The following is a 19,025-nucleotide window of genomic DNA, read 5'->3' as shown; positions in this document are numbered from 1 at the left end:
CTATTAATTTTTATTTTTATTTTATAACTATTATTTATTCAGATAAATGATATTCTAATAATTTTAATTGATTCTAATCATTTTAATTGATTCTCTTGAATTATCTAGGTATTCAATAAAATGCAAATATGTTATCTTTACATGTGCATTTCAATTATTATATCTGCTTTATGTGTGTTTTTTAAATGCATTGTATTAACAAAGCAATGTTAAATGTAGTATTATAGAGGGCATCCCTGTTTTGATCCTTAATAGAATGCTTATAGTGTTTCATCATTAGGATGGTGATGACTTCTCTATATACAAATATATATATATATAGATAGATAGATAGATAGATAGATAGATAGATAGATAGATAGATAGATATAGAGAGAGCCTATTTGTTATATATATATATATATATATGCACACAAATACACATATACATGTTATACACATAAAATGTTGCAGAAGTATCAATTAAGTTTTATGTCAATGTTTCTTTTTTAAAATTAGCAAATGGATGTTGAATTTTATTAAATTATGCTTTGATATATTTGAAATAAATATGATTTTACCTTTTAAACTGTATATATGATGAACTATATGATTTATTAATAATAGACTATATTTCATTGCTAGAAAAAACTATTAGATTATGCTGTGGTTTTCTTCAATGTGCTGTTCAATTTTATTTGCTAATGTTTGTAAGAGCCTTGAATTCATATTTATAAATTAAATTGATCCAGTATATAATTCCCTATCATTTCCTGGGTTTTCTATTTCAAATGTATCACTTATATTTATATTAGATAGTTATTGATTTCTAATTGTTTTTTAATTAAAGTTTATTGGGGTTACAATTGTTAGTAAAGCTACATAGATTTCAGGTGTACAATTCTGTATTACATCATCTATAAATCCCATTGTGTGTTCACCACCCAGAGTCAGTTCTCCTTCCATCACCATATATTTGATCCCCCTTACCCTCATCTCCCACCCCCACACCCTCTACCCTCTGGTAACCACTAAACTATTGTCTGTGTCTATGAGTTTTTGTTTCTCATTTGTTTGTCTTGTTCTTTTGTTGTTTTTGGTTCATATACCACATATCAGTGAAATCATAGGGTTCTCTGCTTCTTCTGTCTGACTTATTTCGCTTAGCATTATAATCTCAAGATCCATCCATGTTGTCACAAATGGTCCTATTTCATCTTTTCTTACCGCCGAATAGTATTCCATTGTGTATATAAAACACAACTTCTTTATCCATTCATCTATCGAAGGACATTTTGGTTGTTTCCATGTCTTGGCCACCATAAACAAAGCTGCAATGAACATTAGAGCACACGTGTCTTTATGTATAAATGTTTTCAGATTTTTGGGTAGATACCCAGGAGAGGGATTGCTGGGTCATATGGTAATTCTATTCATAATTTTTTAAGGAACCTCCACACTGCCTTCCATAGCAGCTGCACCAATCTGCATTCCCACCAACAGTGTATGAGGGTTCCTTTTTCTCCACAGCCTCTCCAACACTTGTTACTATTTTTCTTGTTCATGATAGCCATTCTAACAGGGGTGAGGTGATATCTCATTGTGGTTTTTATTTGCATTTCTCTGATGATTACTGATGTTAAGCATTTTTTCATATGTTTAATTGCTGTTTGTATGTCCTCTTTGGAGAAATGTCTCTTCAGGTCCTCTGCCCATTTTTCAGTTGGGTTGTTTGTTTTTTTGTTGTTGAGTTGCATGAGTTCCTTGCATATTTTGGATATTAGCCCTTTATCAGAGGCACTGTTTACAAAAATCTTCTCCCATTAAGTTGGTTGCCTCTTTATTTTGTCAATGGTTTCTTTTGCTGTGCAGAAGCTTTTAAGTTTGATACAGTTCCACTCATTTATTTCAGCTGATACTTCCCTTGCCTTTGGAGTCAAATTCATAAAATGCTCTTTGAACCTAAAGTCTATAAGTTTAGTATCTATGTTTTCTTCTATGCAGTTTATTGTGTCAGGTCTTATGCTTAAGTCTTTGATCCATTTTGAATTAATTTTGGTACATGGTGACAGATAGCAGGCCAGTTTCATTCTTTTGCACGTTGCTTTCCATTTCTCCCAGCACCATTTATTGAAGAGGCTGTCTTTCTCCACTGTATGTTTTTGCTTCTTTGTTAAAAGTTATCTGTCCATATTTATGGGGTTTTATTTTTGACTTCTCAATTCTATTCCATTGGTCTAAGTGTCTGTTTTTCTCCCAATACCATGCTGTTTTGATTATTGTTGCCCTGTAGTACAAGCTAAAGTCAAGAAGTGTGATACCTCCAGCATTGTTCTTTTTTCTTAAGATTGTTTTGGCTATTCGGGGTCTTTTGTGGTTCCAAACAAATCTGATGATTTTTTGTTCTATTTCTGTGGAATGAAAAATGCCATTGGAATTTTGATGGGGATAACATTAAATCTCTGTATCGCTTTGGGTAATATGGCCATTTTAACTATGTTTATTCTTCCAATCCATGAGCACAGAATGTCTTTGCATTTCTTTGTGTCTTCTTCAATTTCTTTTAAAAATGTCCTGTAGTTTTCAGCATATAGGTCTTTCACATCCTGTGTTTATTCCTAGGTATTTTATTTTTTTTGCTGCAATTGCAAAAGTAATTATTTTTTTAAATTTTTTTTCTGACATTTCATTGTTAGTATAAAGGAATGCAATGGACTTTTTTACGTTGATTTTGTAGCCGGCAACGTTACTGTACTCATTGATTGTTTCTAATAGATTTTTGGTGGAGGCTTTAAGGTTTTTTATATATAGCATCATGTCATCTGCAAACAGTGACAATTTTACTTCTTCATTCCCAATTTGGATGCCTTTTATTTCTTTCTCTTGCCTGATTGCTCTGGAAAGGACTTCCAACACTATGTTGAAAAGCAGAGGTGATAGGGGAAAGCCCTGTCGTGTTCCTGAACGTAGAGCAAAAGGCTTAAGTTTTTTTATTTTATTTTATTAAGTTTTTTTTTTATCATAAATGGATGTTGTATCTTGTCAAATGCTGTTTCTGCATCAATTGATATAATCATATGATTTTTGTCCTTTATTTTGTTTATGTGATGTATCACATTGATGGATTTGCATATGTAGAACCATCCTTGTGCCCCTGGGATGAATCCCACTTGGTCGTGATGAACAATGTTTGTTATGCATTGATCCATTCGATTTACTAGAATTTTGTTTAGGATTTTTGTATCTGTATTCATCAGATATTTTGGTCTGTAGTTCTCTTTTTTTTGTGTTGTCCTTACCAGGTTTTGGTATCAGGATAACGAGGCCTCATAAAATGAACTAGGGAGTACTGTCTCTTCTTCAATTTTTTGAAAGAGTTTGAGCAGGATTTATATTAGATCCTGTTTGAAGGTTTGGTAGAATTCACTAGTGAAGCCATCTCGTCCCGGACTTTTGCTTTTGGGAAGGTTTTGGATGACTGATTCAATTTCATTACTGGTGATCGGTCTGTTTAGATTTTCCAGTTCTTCATGGTTCAGCCTTGGAAGGCTATATGTTTCTAAGAACTTGTCCATTTCTTCTGGGTTATTGAATTTGGTGGCATATAGTCCTTCATAGTATTCTTGCATGATCCTTTGTATATCTGTTGTGCCCGTGTAACTTCCCCTTTTTCATTTCTGATGTTTTTTATAAGTGTCTTCTCTCTTTTTATCTTAAGAGCCTAGACAAGTGTTTGTCAGTTTTGTTAATCTTTTCAAAGAACCAGCTCTTTGTCACATTAATTTTTTCTATTGTCTTTTTGTTCTCTATTTCATTTAGTTCTGCTCTGATTTTTATCTTTTCCTGTATTCTGCTGAACAAATGGGTTTCATTTGTTCTTTTTCTAGTTCTTTAAGGTGTAACATGAGGTTATTTATTTGGAATTTTTCTTGTTTCTTAAAATAGGTCTGTAATGATATAAATTTCCCTCTTAAAACTGCTTTCACTATATCCCCAAAATTTTGGTAGGATGTATTTTCATTCTTATTTGTTTCTATTATCATTTGATCTCTCCTCTAATTTCTTCTTGACCCGGTCTTTTTTTTAAAAGTATGTTGTTTAATCTCCATGTATTTGTGTCTTTTCATGCTTTCTTTTTGCAGTTGATATCCAATTTCAAAGCCTTGTGATCAGAGAATATCTTTGGTATGATTTCAATCTTCTTAAATTTGCAGAGGCTGATTTTATGTCCCAATATATGGTCTATCCTTGAGAATGTTCCATGTACACTAGAAAAAAAAAGTATAGTCTAATGTTTTAGGAGGAAGTACTCTATAAATGTCAATTATGTCCATTTCATCTAATGTGTCATTTAGCGCTGCTATTTCGTTATTTATTTTCTGTTTGGATGATCTATCCATAGGTGTCAATGATGTATTTAAGTTCTCTAGTATAATTGTGTTTTGGTCAATTTCTCCCTTTAGTTCTGTTAGTCGTTGCTTAGTATATTTTGGTGCTCCCTGATTGGGGGCACAAATATTAATGACTGTTATGTCTTCTTGTTGTATAGTCTCCTTTACCATTATGAAATGTCCATCTTTGTCTCTTGTTACCTTTTTCACCCTGAAGTCTGTTTCATATGATATCAGTATGGATATACCTGATTTTCCCTGCATACCTTTGGCTTGGAGTGTCAATTTCCTCTCTTTCACTTTGAATCTATGCTTGTCCTTGTAACCTAGATGTGTCTTGGAGACAGCATATGCTTGGGTTTAGTTTTTTATCCAATCTGCTACTCTGTGAATTTTTATTGGTGACTTCAGTCCATTTACATTTAGGGTGGTTATTGATTTGTGAAGCTTTCCTATCATTCTATCTTTAATTTTCTGGTAAGACTGTGTCTCCATTGTTTCTTTGCCTTTTCGTTGTTGTCTATTATTTCTGTGTGGTGATATTCTATGACATTTCCGTTTGTTTTTTCTTTTATTACAGTACATATTTCAGTTCTGGATTTTTTTTTTTTCAGTGGTTTCCCTTAAGTTTATGTAAAATAAATTTTGATATTTAGAATATTCCATTTTCTTCAGCAAACCTTCTTTCTCCATTCCCATATTCCGGTTCAGGCCTTTACTCTCTCCCTTTTTATGTTTTGGTTGCCACAAATTGTCCCTGTTGTTGGTGGCCGAATAGCCTCCTTTAGTATTTCTTGTAGTGCAGGTCGTGTATTAGAAAATTCCCTCAGTATGTCTAGAAAGGTCTTTATTTCTCCTTCATATCTAAAGGATATCTTTGCTGGGTATATTATTATTGGCTCATAATTTATCTTTCAATAGTTTAAATATTTGGTTCCACTTCCTCCTGGCTTGTAGAATTTATGCTGAGAAATCTGATGCTAATTTAATGGGCTTTCCTTTGTAGGTTACCGTCTTCTTCTCCCTGGCTGCCTTGAGGATTCTTTCTTTGTAGTTGATTTTTGACAGCTTCTATACAATGTGCCTTGGAGAAGGCCTGTTGGGTTTGAGGTAATTAAGTGTTCTATTTGCTTCTTGGACTTGAGGATCCGGTTCTTTCCCCAAATTTGGGAAGTCCTCATCAACTATTTGCTTGAATATACTCTCTATTCCCTTCTCTCTTTCTTCTGGTATGCCCATTATTCTTATATTGCTCTTTCTGATAAAGTCAGAAAGTTCTTGTAGAGTTCTCTGATTTCTTTTAAGTCTCAAGTCTCTTTCTTCTTCCATCCGTGTCATTTCCAGGTTTCTATCTTCGATGTCACTGATTCTTTCCTCCATCTGGTCAATTCTACTACTTAAACTGGCTATTTCATTCTTAATTTCTTCTATTGAGTTCTTAATCTCCAGAAATTCTATTCGATTCTTTTTTAAAATTTTAATCTTTTTGATAAAATGTTCATGTTGTTCTTTGATTGTGTTTCTGAGTTCATTAAATTGCCTTTCTGTGTTTTCTTGCATCTCGTTGAGTTTTTTCAGAACTGCAATCTTGAATTCTCCGTCATTTAAGTCACATATTTCCATATCTATAAGTTCATTTTCTGGATACTTTTCATTTCTTTCTGAGCTGTCTTGTTGCCTAGGTTATTTATGGAAGCTAATGAATTATTATTTCTCTTTCTAGACATCTACAGGAGTGGGTTCTGCAACAGGTTGATAGAAAGTGGTTTTTCTTTTGTTTTCCAGTATGTGTTTGTAGGATGTTTTATTTTCTATCTGGCTGCAGCCTTTTTTCTCTCTCACACTGTAGTGTTATGTTTTCTCTGCACTATTCCAGCTTCTAACACAATGGAGGAATTCCCTGGAAGTTGGCCTTCTCCTCTGTTGACAGTTTGCCTGAGTCATTGGGCACCGCGTCCTTGTGGGGATGTAGAGTGCTTTTGACGTCCCATAGCTCTTCCTGCACCAGATTCAGAGCCCGTGTGTTTCAGCAGTTTTGTTTACTCCTGCAGGGATCTGCCCAGATAGGTGGGGACAGGGGCAGGGTGAGTTGTGAGAATTGGCCCACAGAAATGGTGATGACCGCCACCACAGCTGGTCCTGCTTCCACAGCTCCCTCCCCTTTGCCAGAACTAATTGGGCTGCGAATCTGTGTCTGCGGTCCACAGTTCTCAGAACTGCAAATATTCTGTTCTTTTGATCTGTCACTGCTACTGTTCCGCTTCTAGCACTGGGCAGGTGGGGGCAGGGCAAGCTCTGAGAGGGTGGGGAAGGTGAGGCTAGGCTCAGTGCCTATGGCTTCCATTCTCTGCAGCAGTGAGGGATTAAACCACCGTTTTCAGCCTTCTTCCTCCAGTCTTGCTCCGAGGTCTCTGTTGTGAGCGTTGGGTTCAGCCGTGTTATATACTGCCCCCTCAGCCCTGTGGGCCATAAGTGGAGTCCTAGCAGTCCGAGTTCTTCCCTCTCCTGCAGCTGCAGTAGTTCCGGGATGCAGTGAGCTCGGAGCACTGAGCTAGGTCTACGTCCTGCGCCCTCGCGTCTCTGTCTCCACACTTCTCCCTTCCCTCCTTCCTTGTTCACACAATTTGCCCACCTTTAGGTGAATTTAGTAGTCAGATCCTTCGTCTGGACTGTCTGCTGTGCAGGGAGTCCTTTGTGGAGTTACAGTTTTTCAGTTTGTTGTAAATTCTAGAGTTGATTTCCAGAGGCTCACCTCACACCGCCATTTTGATCTAAAAATGTTTCAATCTAATATTTTCTGCAGTTTTCATTGATATAAAGACTTTTTCATTGGTTACTAATTTTCACTGGTGTCAATTTGTTTCTTGATGTGTCTAATTTATTTGGTTATTGTATAGTTGCTTAATGTATTCCCTTAGCTTGAAATTGTGTCTGTTTTTATTCAATGTTTTGTTCTTGATGTTTTTCTTTTAAAGAATTTTTGTCCTGTTTATGTTTTAAAAATAAAAACCATCTTTGCTGGGAATTTCCTTACATTCCCTGGCTCATGTTGTCTTACAGTATGTAAGCACTATCTGTCTTATGCATGCTCTTCCTCTCCTCCATATTTATTACACTGAATTCTTATATAGTTATCATCAGTGGTTTGCTGGAGCCGACTTGTGAGAGTCAAATATGAATATCTCTTCCTAACTTCAAATTCAGTGATGTCACTTTGGCAGGTTGAATTAGCTATGGTGGGACTTTTCACACCATGGTAATTAGCAAGTGCTACAAATTGCTGTTTTTTCCCCAGAGAGCTTGTTAAACATTTACCCACACATTCCAAGTTACCATAATATAGATATTGATATCATGCAATCAGTTACCATAATATTTCTTTTCGTCACTTGTTGTTACCAGCAAGTCTATTAGATCTTCGTTCTGATAATGTGCTGATGGAGTCTCCTGGACATTCTGTCACCTTTACTTGACGTCTTCCTTATAGCTTCAATTTGGAGTCAGGATAGTGTGTGTTTTCTGGAGACTTTCTTCTTTTCTCCAACAAAGTGGAGGGAGGAAAGGAAAGTAGCACTTCTCCACTTCAATAAACCAACGTGCTTGGAGGGTCTGATCTTCACTTTGCCTTCAACATTTTGGCTCACATGTGTGTGCTAGAGTTCACTTCTCCTGGCCCAGGGTATCTCTCCATCATGTTTGGGTTACCTTCAGGTGTAGAAAACTTTCCTCCCTGGTCCTCTCAGTAGGGATCATCAGAGCAGCAGGTAATCTGCCCCCAGTATTCCCTTCCGCAGCTTTACCCACTGCTCTCAAGCAGCAAGAAGCAAAATCCATGGCTGTAGGCCACAACTTCCAGTTTAGAAATAGAAGAAGCAGTTCTTTAACTGAGCTGCTTTATTTACCATTTCTATTATTTTGGTGCAAAAGTAATTGCGGTTTTTTTGCTATTACTTTTAACCCTTTAAACTGCAATTACATTTGCACCAACCTAATACACAGGGCATCTCACTCCCTCAGAACTCACTTGGTGAGTTTTTGTGTATTTTCTCTTTTGTCTTCCATTCAGCTAAGTACCCGTTTGCTGTTAGAGATTACAACTCAAGGGGATTATCATTCTCTGGGTAGGAATTTTGCCTTTTTTTTTTTGTTTTCTGACCTCAGGTGAGACTTTGGGGTGCTAAAGAGGGGCTTCTAATTTTCAGACTTGCCCTGGTTACTCCCCATAATCTCCCCAAGTATCTACACACTCACTTTTGTCTGAGTCTCCGTCAGTTGGGAGATAGTAATGAAATTTTATTCTCGAATTTTCTACTTCTTTCTGCCTAGACTGATTCTGAGGGTCATGGTTAAAAGACACAACAATTTCCAAAATTGATTATCTGGCTCTTTCCTCATTCAAATTTTGCAAAGATTATGATCTATACTTGTGCTTTCTTTTCCCTATAGGTGTCTGTGTGTGTTTGTGTGCTTGTGTGTGTGTGTGTGTGTGTGTGTGTGTTGCTGTCTACTTACTGTGAGTTCATTGCATTAGCTTTTACCAAATAGATATTATATGATATTTTTTTTCTTTACCATACTTCTTGAAATCTCCTCCTTCTGGCCCCATGTTTTGATAATGCTAGTTAAAGAAAAATGAAGATATATTAGTAATGTTACTGAGTGTGTAATATAGAATTGGATGAGTATTTTTCTTACCATTCTCCATTTACTCAATAGGTCAGATTCAAGTGGAAGAAAAAATGTGGCTTCAGGTTAAATTCATTCTGACTGGTTTGAGTTCACAAAAGTCTTTCAAGTGACCATGAAACTCAATGTGTATTGGAATTGTTCTATGGGGAAAACAATAGTTCATTGACTGTATATGATATGATATTAGGAATCGCACTTAATTATTTTAGAGAACATGAAAAGCTCCAAATTGGTTATCTACTACCATACCTTGATGTACACATATTTAGATAAAGTGATTTTTATCTGTTAATAATGCAATTATGTTATACAAGGTGTAACTTAACATTTGTTACAGTTCTGCCCATTCCAATTCTCTTCAGCACGTTTTCTAATTCTGTGAGGAATAGAAAAATATAAAGATGCTAGTTCCTGTCCCTATCATGGCAGGCAAGACCTATCAACATTGCCCCAAATAATCTTTGGTACCTGTTGAACTTGGGCAGATCAAACAAATTTTACAACAATAGAAGCTGTGTACCTTTCCCTGAGCTTTCTGCCTCCACAATGGAAGAGAATAAAATGCTAAGCAGAGAGATCTGAAATTAGTCCACCAATGCTGAGAAGTTTGACAAACATGTATTGGAACCTACTCTGGATAAAGCTCTCTACACATCTTGTCTCATTCAATCATCATGACAACTATGAGGTGCAGGTATTAGGAGCTGCATTTGACAAGTATGGAAATGGAGGCTCAGAGAAGTGGCAGAACTTACTGCAGAGCACAGGTTAATAAGGGTAGGTGCAGAATTTTAATCCAAGTCTCTCTGAAGTCTTTTGATTATTCAATAATGCATCCCAAGGAGTCAAGAGCCTTCTGTCCCTGGAAACTGACGTTGCTCTTAAGAATGAATCACTCAGTGACCACTGTGATTAGTTGGAGGGACTTCTTCATTAGGTTCTATCTGGAGGCTACAGGGGGGCTAAAAAACAGTCAACAGCTGTTAATTTTAATGACAGGGACAAGACTATTGACTTTATCGCCCTGTTTTCATAAACTCATTGAATCTTAACAAAGTGAGTCAAATCGACCAAGACAGAATCTTGCATCTTTTGTCAATGTCTGAGGCAGGCGTACTTGTTCCACCACACACTGAATGTCAAAAAAATCTACCCTGGAGTCACATATAATCATTTGGGTCATAGTACCAGGCGTAGGAAGTGAATTTAAAAAGCAAAGAAACAAAGTAAATAAACCCAATATGCTCTATTTTACTTATATACTATTTCTCTCTATTTGATATAGCCAGTTTTCTTAAATTCACTGCTTTAAAGAAAATGAATTATCCAAATGTTAAAAATATTAAGGTAATTTTGATCTATCAGTGCTAAAAAGAAAGTAAAGTGTGTCCATAACTCACACACACACACATGCCATGTACTTGGAATGAAGGGCATGAGATGAAAATGAAGGCTTCACCTTTCTTTAGGCTCACCTCTGCATGTAAAAATATAAGGAAATCATCTTTGTATTGTTTTAAAAGAATTGATTTTTGTATCTTGCCTCCTCTCTAAAAAGATAATTCTCAATATGTGACAAGGAGAAATATTTCTCTGAATACTCTCTCTGAATGGATTGACACTAAAAGTTGGCTTCCAATAACTTGATGAGACAAATATGGAGGAAAAGCCAGATGTCAAGTCTTGAATAGTTAACGGGGTGCAAGATTGAATGCAAGATTGAGAGTGCAAGATTGAGCCAGACTTAAAGCCTATGGGAGAGAGCCAGGGGATCAAGGCACAGGGAGGTCTGGCCTGGAGAGCCTGAAGGATGATGACAGGATGGAGAAAATATCTGCACAGAACAGATACACCCTAAACCAGTCATCGTACATTTAGAATCTTCATTTGGGATTCTAAACACTCAGGCTCTGTGGGGACGCTCACAGACTAAGGAGAGATATGGCTTTGTTCTAGACCAAATTTGAACTGTTACTTGAGAGTCATTGAGAATACATGGCAAGGTGCCATCTGTTCCAAAGTTTTCACAATTTTCCCCCTATTCAAGATTGACCAGGATAAAATCTAGACAGAAATATAACGACTACCCAGAGAAAAGAGCAGGTAGCTATTACCTTGTTTATTTGATGGAAAAAAAAAATAGTATCAACTATTTCTGACCACAAAACATGCCTTCTGATCAATTTCTCTAAATTTGTTTTCTCTACAATGTTAGTTTATTAAATATCCACTTCTTCAAATTTATCTATGTGCATCTACAAGGAATTTGAGTGTTAAGATTAGATGTAAAATTTTGAAAAACAGTAAAGCAATGACAACTTTATGATGCCTGACAACTGGAACTCATTTGGCACAGGTTTATTTTGACGAGGATACTTATTTGTGATGAGTGTTAACTATGAAAGACTAAAATTCAAACTCATTTATAATGAGTCTAAAAATGTCATTAAGCATACATATTTTCTCTCCTTTCCTGTAGGTGAGAGGGAGAAAACAATTTCCCTTTACGTGTATTAAAATTATAGTCACTTACCTTAGCCAGTTGTAGTCTCATTGGCAATGCCCTGGCCACAACAAGCATTTTTAGTGCCTAAAATGCTTGATTCTGCTTGATTCCAAAGACACTATTACAACCTTGGACTCATAAATGTGCACATGAACAGATTTTGAGAACATGGTATTTTGAAGATCCACTGGCCTCGATGAAGGAAGCATTAGCCTGAGGAAAATCAAACTCTCTCCAGTGAAAACATAATCAATCTCTTGGCATGGGCATTGATAGAGCAAATTACAAGATATCAATTTCCAAAATATCAGCTCATTTGTAGATAGGCCTAAATTTCATTGGAATATTCTGTTGAGGCCAAAGACCAGAGAAAACATTATTTCTATCTCCTGAAAACTAACTAGCTAACTAACTAACTAATATGGTAATAAGAAAATATACGAGGAGCATTTCGTTTCAATCCTACACAAAGAGATATGTACAAAAGATGTGGTGATTTTAGAAGTAACCTTACTTAGAGTCGTAATGGATAAAGGAGAGAGAGAGAGAGAGAGAGAGAGAGAGAGAGAGACAGAGAGAGAGAGAGAGAGAGAGAGAGACAGAGAGAGAAGAGAAGAGAATAAAACTTCAGACATTATTTGAAGCAACTTTATTTGAAGTTATTACTATTACAGTTCAAGATGGCAAATGCAAAAAACATAAATTCAACACGATGGGATAAAGTTCAGCTATCATAGAATTGTTCCAAAAGTTTAGAGAAATTGGCTTATTTGTAAATGAAGACACCATAATGACTGGATAGCTTGTCTCGTTTTGGTTTATTTTTATTTTTTAAAAAATTGCTGAACTACATTCACTGTAACTGAGGCTTATGGGAGGAAGACCGAGTGTGATCCTTGTTCTGCTTCAGAATGCTTTGTGAATGCCCTCCGAACTCCCTTTTTCTACCTATACATTCGGCATTAATTGTGCTTAAAGTTTTGGATGAGGCAGAAACCTGGAAGAGACAGTAAATTGCATCACTCAATAAAGCATTCCCCATTCAGCCTGATGCATGGTCCTCTGGATCTTGGTGTGGTCACCTCTGGAATATCCAGGTGCATCTGCCCTGGGACAGCAGTAGCCAGTGAAGAGCCAAGATGGAGACCTTCAAGTACGGGGCCACATGAGCCTATGTGGAGCTCTTTTGATTGGAAGAAAGAGCTCAAGCTTTAAAATTGGCCTGAGGAACAGCAGATCCCCAATGCATTGTTCGAAGTGCTTTCCACCTTTCGTTTAGATATTTCAAGGGAAATTTAATCCATATGTTTTGGATTCATTTGGACTTAACTCATAAATATGCTTCATCAAGGGTTGCCAAGCTCTGCATTCACTAGAAACAAGTAGTTTCATGGGACAACAGTGCAGACAGAGGAAATTTGATATCCGATGGTCCATCACCCAAACAAGAAAAAGAAACCCTCAGGTTCCAACCACTGTGTATAAATAATCGTAGAGCAGTACTTTACCCTGCAATACTGTCATGGTAAAACAAGCCACTTATGACTGCATATGGCACATACAAATACACATACAAAGATCTGTATTGTTCCCAGAGAAATATCACAATGCGTGTCTTTCTTGTCATCCAGAAAAGTTAAGGACTGAAGAAGGAAATAGAGGTGTTTCCTACCCACTTGAGCAGTTTTTGAAATCTGTGCAGACTCTTCTCTCTGTCTCTCACTTTCTGTCTCTTGCTCTCTCTCTCTCTCTGTCTTATCATATATACAACACCACCACAGAGACTCCGTCAGGCCACAGGCTTCTGTATACTTCTATTTGGCCAGATAATTTAGACCAACTTTACTTTCTTAAGTGTGTGTTGTAAGTCAACATTTTTCCCAATGTAAAATGGTATTACATTGTTGAATATGCTTTTTTCCAAACTAAGTCTCCTTTTCTCTGAGATTGTTTTATGCCTTCTGAGGGGGCTGTGCTCTACAGTTTAAGTACCCCCGTTGTGTTCACTGCTGGGAATAATGCAAAGGAAGATGACTCTATGAGAACTAGTAGTACATGCCCCTCTGTTATTCGCTCAGTTTTGCTGGAACATCATAGATTCAAAATGGCCAGCTTCCATATACTTCTAAACAAATGCTGTCTTTCAAAGCAATGTTTGATTTTAATACCCTCTATGTCATAACATCTGTGTTTAGAAATTTTCAGAGTAAAGATCAGGGAATTCATGGTCCATTTTCAAATCAATTCAAATTTTTGTGCCAATGGCACCTAATATCTGGAGGAATCTGATGGCATCTAAACACATTTCCAGGATTAGAGAAGCCTTCGGTGTGGTGGTTATCTTCACATCTCATATTACAGAAAGTGAGAGGGAAAGAGTAACAGTGCAGGGTGATGCATCAGGTGGGATTGTGGGGTTAACACACACCTGAATTCTCAGTTTTAGTGAGGACAGACCATAGTGCCATGCTGACAAAGCCCAGCAGCGCAGACTTGAAAAGATGTGGGCTAATGTTTTCATTAGGCCATATTCCCTTAGCACTTCTACCCAATAGAGTGTGTTAACAATCATGATGTCTGTTGGTTTGAAAGTGTGATGAAAAAGATGAATCATAATTAGACTGGGCACCTGGAAAATAATATGAAATATTATACAGCTATCTTCTAAACATAGTATCTTAGGCCAAATGTCCAAATATTTTTGACTTGTGCAAAAGAACAACATTGCATTTGCCGCCTTCACAGGAAAAGACTACATGTTTTCTATCTGCAAAATAGAGCAAGACAAGTTGGTTCTAAAGGGCATAAAATCAACTCAGATTGTTCTTTACTCCAGGGGGAGTGTGGCACCTGACGATGTCCACTTTCCTCTGTTTGGCACGTTAACCTGCCAACACCAGCAGGGGAGCTTCGTGAGACCAACACTGTAACTGTGCTTTGCCTGTAACCCTAAATCCATCCTGATGGGTGCGGTGATTTGCTGAGGTGTAACAAACTTTCAGGAAAGGGACAGCGGAGGCAAAAGATGGAAGTCAGAAAAGAAACCCAGTAAGTAAAGAATATTTATTGTTTTCCAAGTTTGTGTGAGCCACCAAATCCCTCTCCTGGTTTCAATGCAAGACAAACAGATTCACAAGGAAGGAATTGTACTTCTTTGCACTGGACTCAGGCAGTCTAAGCCTGAGCGGCCAAACCTTGCTCTGAGCCTTGGCAAACTTACTTGGGTTACTCCACCCGCCTTCACCACCTCCTTCCCCACCCTCAGCCTCCAGGCATCCAACTGCTCTGAGCAGCTGACTTCAGCCCTTCCCTAAGCCACACAAAGCACCTTTCTCCCCATTGCCTTTTCACTGGTAAGCCTTCACACTGTCCTGTCATTATCTCTGGCAATTGCGCTCCTATTTCTTTCAAAGCGCAGTTTTAAATGTAATGTATTTCTGTGTCTCTCAGACTGACTGACTGACTGACTGATTGATTGATTGATTGATTGATTGATTGATTGACCAAGAAAGCATATTTACCTTCTAAATCTTCATTTCCAATTTTTGTAACACTTCTGTGAGGTAGGGAGATCCAATGTATTTACCTCTAATTGTCTTTTTCACATCTTAAGGGTGACTGGAAGTGGTTTCCATTCAGCCTTGGGTGGGCTTCCCTTTTTAATCCTCAGAAATGCCTTAAATGATTGAGTGAAGTGGGACCCCCTGGCGGTCAATGTCCCCATAGAGAGGCAAGTAACCTCCTAAGCTGGGAAGTACTACATTTTGTTCCCGTTCCCTTTTGAGGCTTAGTAAAGAAGAGGGGTCTTCATGGAGAACAGTGGATGTGAGGAAAGTAGTGCCAGAGGGAAACAGTCTGCAAACTCGTAGCTCAGAAAGAACAGGAAAGCTGCAACCTGAAATCAGCACCAAGAATCAAGAACCATGATGGGAACCATGGTTTTATGCCCCTTGTGGCTATATTGGGATCAGTGATGAAACCTTGTCCTGAAGGCCACACCAGCCATTGTCCACTCGAGCAGCTCCATGTGTGGCAGCCAGGAGACTGCTCCATCCATACACAGCCTCTGTGGTGAGCAGCAGTGAGTCAGGATTTACACACAGTGGGCACCTTCTAAGAGGAATACCAACACGCCCTGAGCCAGAGAAACAGCTCATGCTAAGAGCAGACTGAGCTGTGGGGTATCAAGGCCCTTAGTTTCACAGCATGACTGGTGGAGAGTGGCCACCCCAGTAAAAGGAGGTGACAGCCCAGTGGGTTGGGGAGCATGGAGAAACCACATGTGCAGAAGAAAACCAAATACTTCAGCCCTTCAATCCTGGGAGGTTTTAAGCTACTAAGGGTACATAGCAGATACTTCCTATGTATGTATGTCTGGATTCCATTCTTGCTCTTTTGGTAACAGCTCTTTAATTTGCCCTGTGGATACCCTCTCCTAGTCTCAGTCTATCCCACTCTCAGCCTCAGTGTAGACAAGTATTCCCAACCTCAGCCAATCAGCTTTGCTTGGCCTTAGTGATTAGTACAGACTTGAGCTTGTGAGCAGTTGGGGATCAAAGAGAGACTAGCTTAGGACTGTGTCAGAGCTGTTATTAAAAACGACCTTGGTTCCTCCTGGACTTGCATCTGTGAGGATGAAAGTCTGAAGTTTCAGGTACTAGGCAAGGCAAAACCGAACCCTCATGACATCTTTTGGGTTCCTGAGTCAACTCTGCTCCTGGACTTTTCAGTGAAATAAATATATTTCCTTTTTTGTTTCAAGTGGCTAGCCATCACTTGAATCTAGAGATCCTCACTAATACGGAATAACATCAGGTTTTTTTGTTTGTTTGTTTGGTTTTTGTTTTGTTTGTTTGTTTTTTTAAGGGACTTAAACAAAAGCATAAAATTTTAAAAAATGAGCAAGCAGATTAATTTAACTAGAGTGAACGTCCATGAAGGAGCGTAATGAGAAAACCATATGATCATCTCAATAGATGTTGAAAATGCATTGGACAGATTCCAACACCATATGTGATTATTTTAAACAAAAGACTTAAGTAGAAATACATGGCTACTTCTTTATCATAATCAGGAACATTTATTTTAAACGTCATACTTAGTAATGAAACAGTAAAGGCATTCTCATCAAAATTAGTCACAAAACCAGGTAGGTACACAGATAGATAGACCACCAATTTTTTGATATGATACTTGCACAAATTCCTGAAACAATTGCTGTTCTTCTTGGAAATTGACCAAATGGTTCTAAACTTCATGGAAGAAAAAGCAGATGAAAACAGCTAAGACTTGCTCTAAAAGGTATTGACACATATATTGTAGTACAACAGCAATGGTATGTTACTGGTATAAAAATTGACCAATGAGTCAATGGAATTGTTCAATAAATATTGTTTATGAAAATCATGATTTAATGGGAAATGAATTTAATTTTTATTTATTAAATATTTAATATTTAGCTGATTTTAGAATGGGTACAAACTTCCTAAGATTAAAAGTAATAGGAAAAGAAAAAAGAAGAGAAAGTAGAGGAAGATATTACATAGCAAATACGTAATAAGTTACCTGGGCTACATATAACATGTCCCAGGAAAACATAAACACCAACTGGGAAAAAGAATTACAGCTAATATCTGAGGCTTAATATTCTTCACATGTAAACTGTTTTTCCAGTTCAATCAGGAAAATAGCTACTTACTAACAGAATCCTAGCTTAAGAGGTAGTTTGATTGTTCTCAGTGCAAGAAATAAATTGGAAATGGTTACCACTGGAAATAGGCACTCCTGCAATCTGCTAATGGGAAAGAAAACTGTTGAAACCTTTCTGGAAAGCAATTAGATCGTAAGTGCCAAGATCCTTAAAGAGTGCCGACTTTAACCCAGTGATTCTGTTCTAGGATACGTTCTGAGGTTGTGATTAGAGGTGTAAACACAACAGTAAGAACAAGATTATTCAGAGCAGCTTTACGTAAAACAACAAAAATTGATCCAACCGATAATGGCACTGTACACCAGAAGCTAAACAATAATGAATGCCAACTATAATTTTATATGTATAATGTGATGGCTCGGTGCGAGGGCGGAGGGATAGTGGATGGGGGGAGGAGGGATATAAATGATGAACGTCTAAGTATTACCTTGTCTTGTACACCTGAAACTAATAAATTAAAATAAAAAAATAAAAAATAAAAAATAATAAAATAAAAGAACAAAACACTGAAAAAAAAGAAAAAATTAAATTTTAATACATTCAATGTAATTTTTTAAAACTCACAAGTATGTTTCAAACAAATTTTGAAAATTATACATTCTTGGACATTATAAATAATATTATTTATTAAATGTACGTTACATAATAATAGGTAATGTTTATTACTTATGAACTTTTTTTTAAGTTTCTTATTATTATTAAAGGAAAGTCAGAAAGGAAAATGAAAAGCAAAATTGTAGTTAGTCATTTCAGATTGTCTCCCATTAATATAACAGCCTAAAAGTGTCAGGATTTTTAATTTCCTTAATCAAATTATACATTTATATACATAAATGTGTGAATTATTTTATTGCGTGCATTTTTATTGTCAGATAGTAAACATACAGATAGTTACACTTTTATGTATTTTATTTAAAGTTAACCTCAAATTTAAAAAGTCTTTTTCAGAGATATATTTTGAAATTGGACCACCAAGTTTAGTTGTACATGAATTGTTTATGTGGATTACTCGTGTCACCTTAACTATAATGGGGTTTGGAAGGAACCTCATTGGTTCCTTAGGTCTGTTCGTAATCATACTTGGACCACATCTAGATGAAAAACATTAGATTTTAAATTAACTTTGAAATCAGATGCCATTCTTTATGCTTTTAACTCTCTCTTAATACCTGGCACCCTACTGGGCATTCATTCAGACCACCTGTGTAGGTGGATAGCTAAGCAAATACTTGAGCCTTTCTAAGCCTCAGTTTCATCATGTGTAACATGGGGATTATGTTACATCGTGAACGTAAAGCCCCTAGAAGAGTGCCCGCACACAGTAAGCCATGGACACGTGCTCTGTTGGCTCTCCCTGGCATCCCCGGCCCCTGGCAGAGCCATACTGCAGGTCACAGAGGTAGAGGGGTGGAGTGCCAACTCAGTGGCTTCCCAGATCTTCTCCCTCTGCTGTGTTTCACTGACCTGGACACATCCAGGGCAGAGGCATCTGTCCAGGGGGTGCTGATGGTTGCTCACATGGTTAGAAATGTATTTGTTTGTAGTGAATCATTTACTAATAGCAATAGTAGGTAAGGATTCCCACGCTGGATGTGCAGGTATTGTCTGTCACTCAAACACAAGGCCAGTGTATGGGAAGGCAATTCACACTCTCGTTGCCATTGTCAGTCAAACTCATAATGGCCCAAAGTTTAGAATGTGCTGCATTGAGCTGCTAGCATACTGCCTACTCAAGCCTGCAGGCATGCTG

The sequence above is a fragment of the Rhinolophus hipposideros genome, assembly GCF_964194185.1.
Source record: "Rhinolophus hipposideros genome assembly, chromosome: 18".
NCBI classification, from domain to species: domain Eukaryota; kingdom Metazoa; phylum Chordata; class Mammalia; order Chiroptera; family Rhinolophidae; genus Rhinolophus; species Rhinolophus hipposideros.
The sequence above is the reverse complement of the archived record's forward strand: the minus strand, read 5'-3'. Positions refer to the sequence as shown.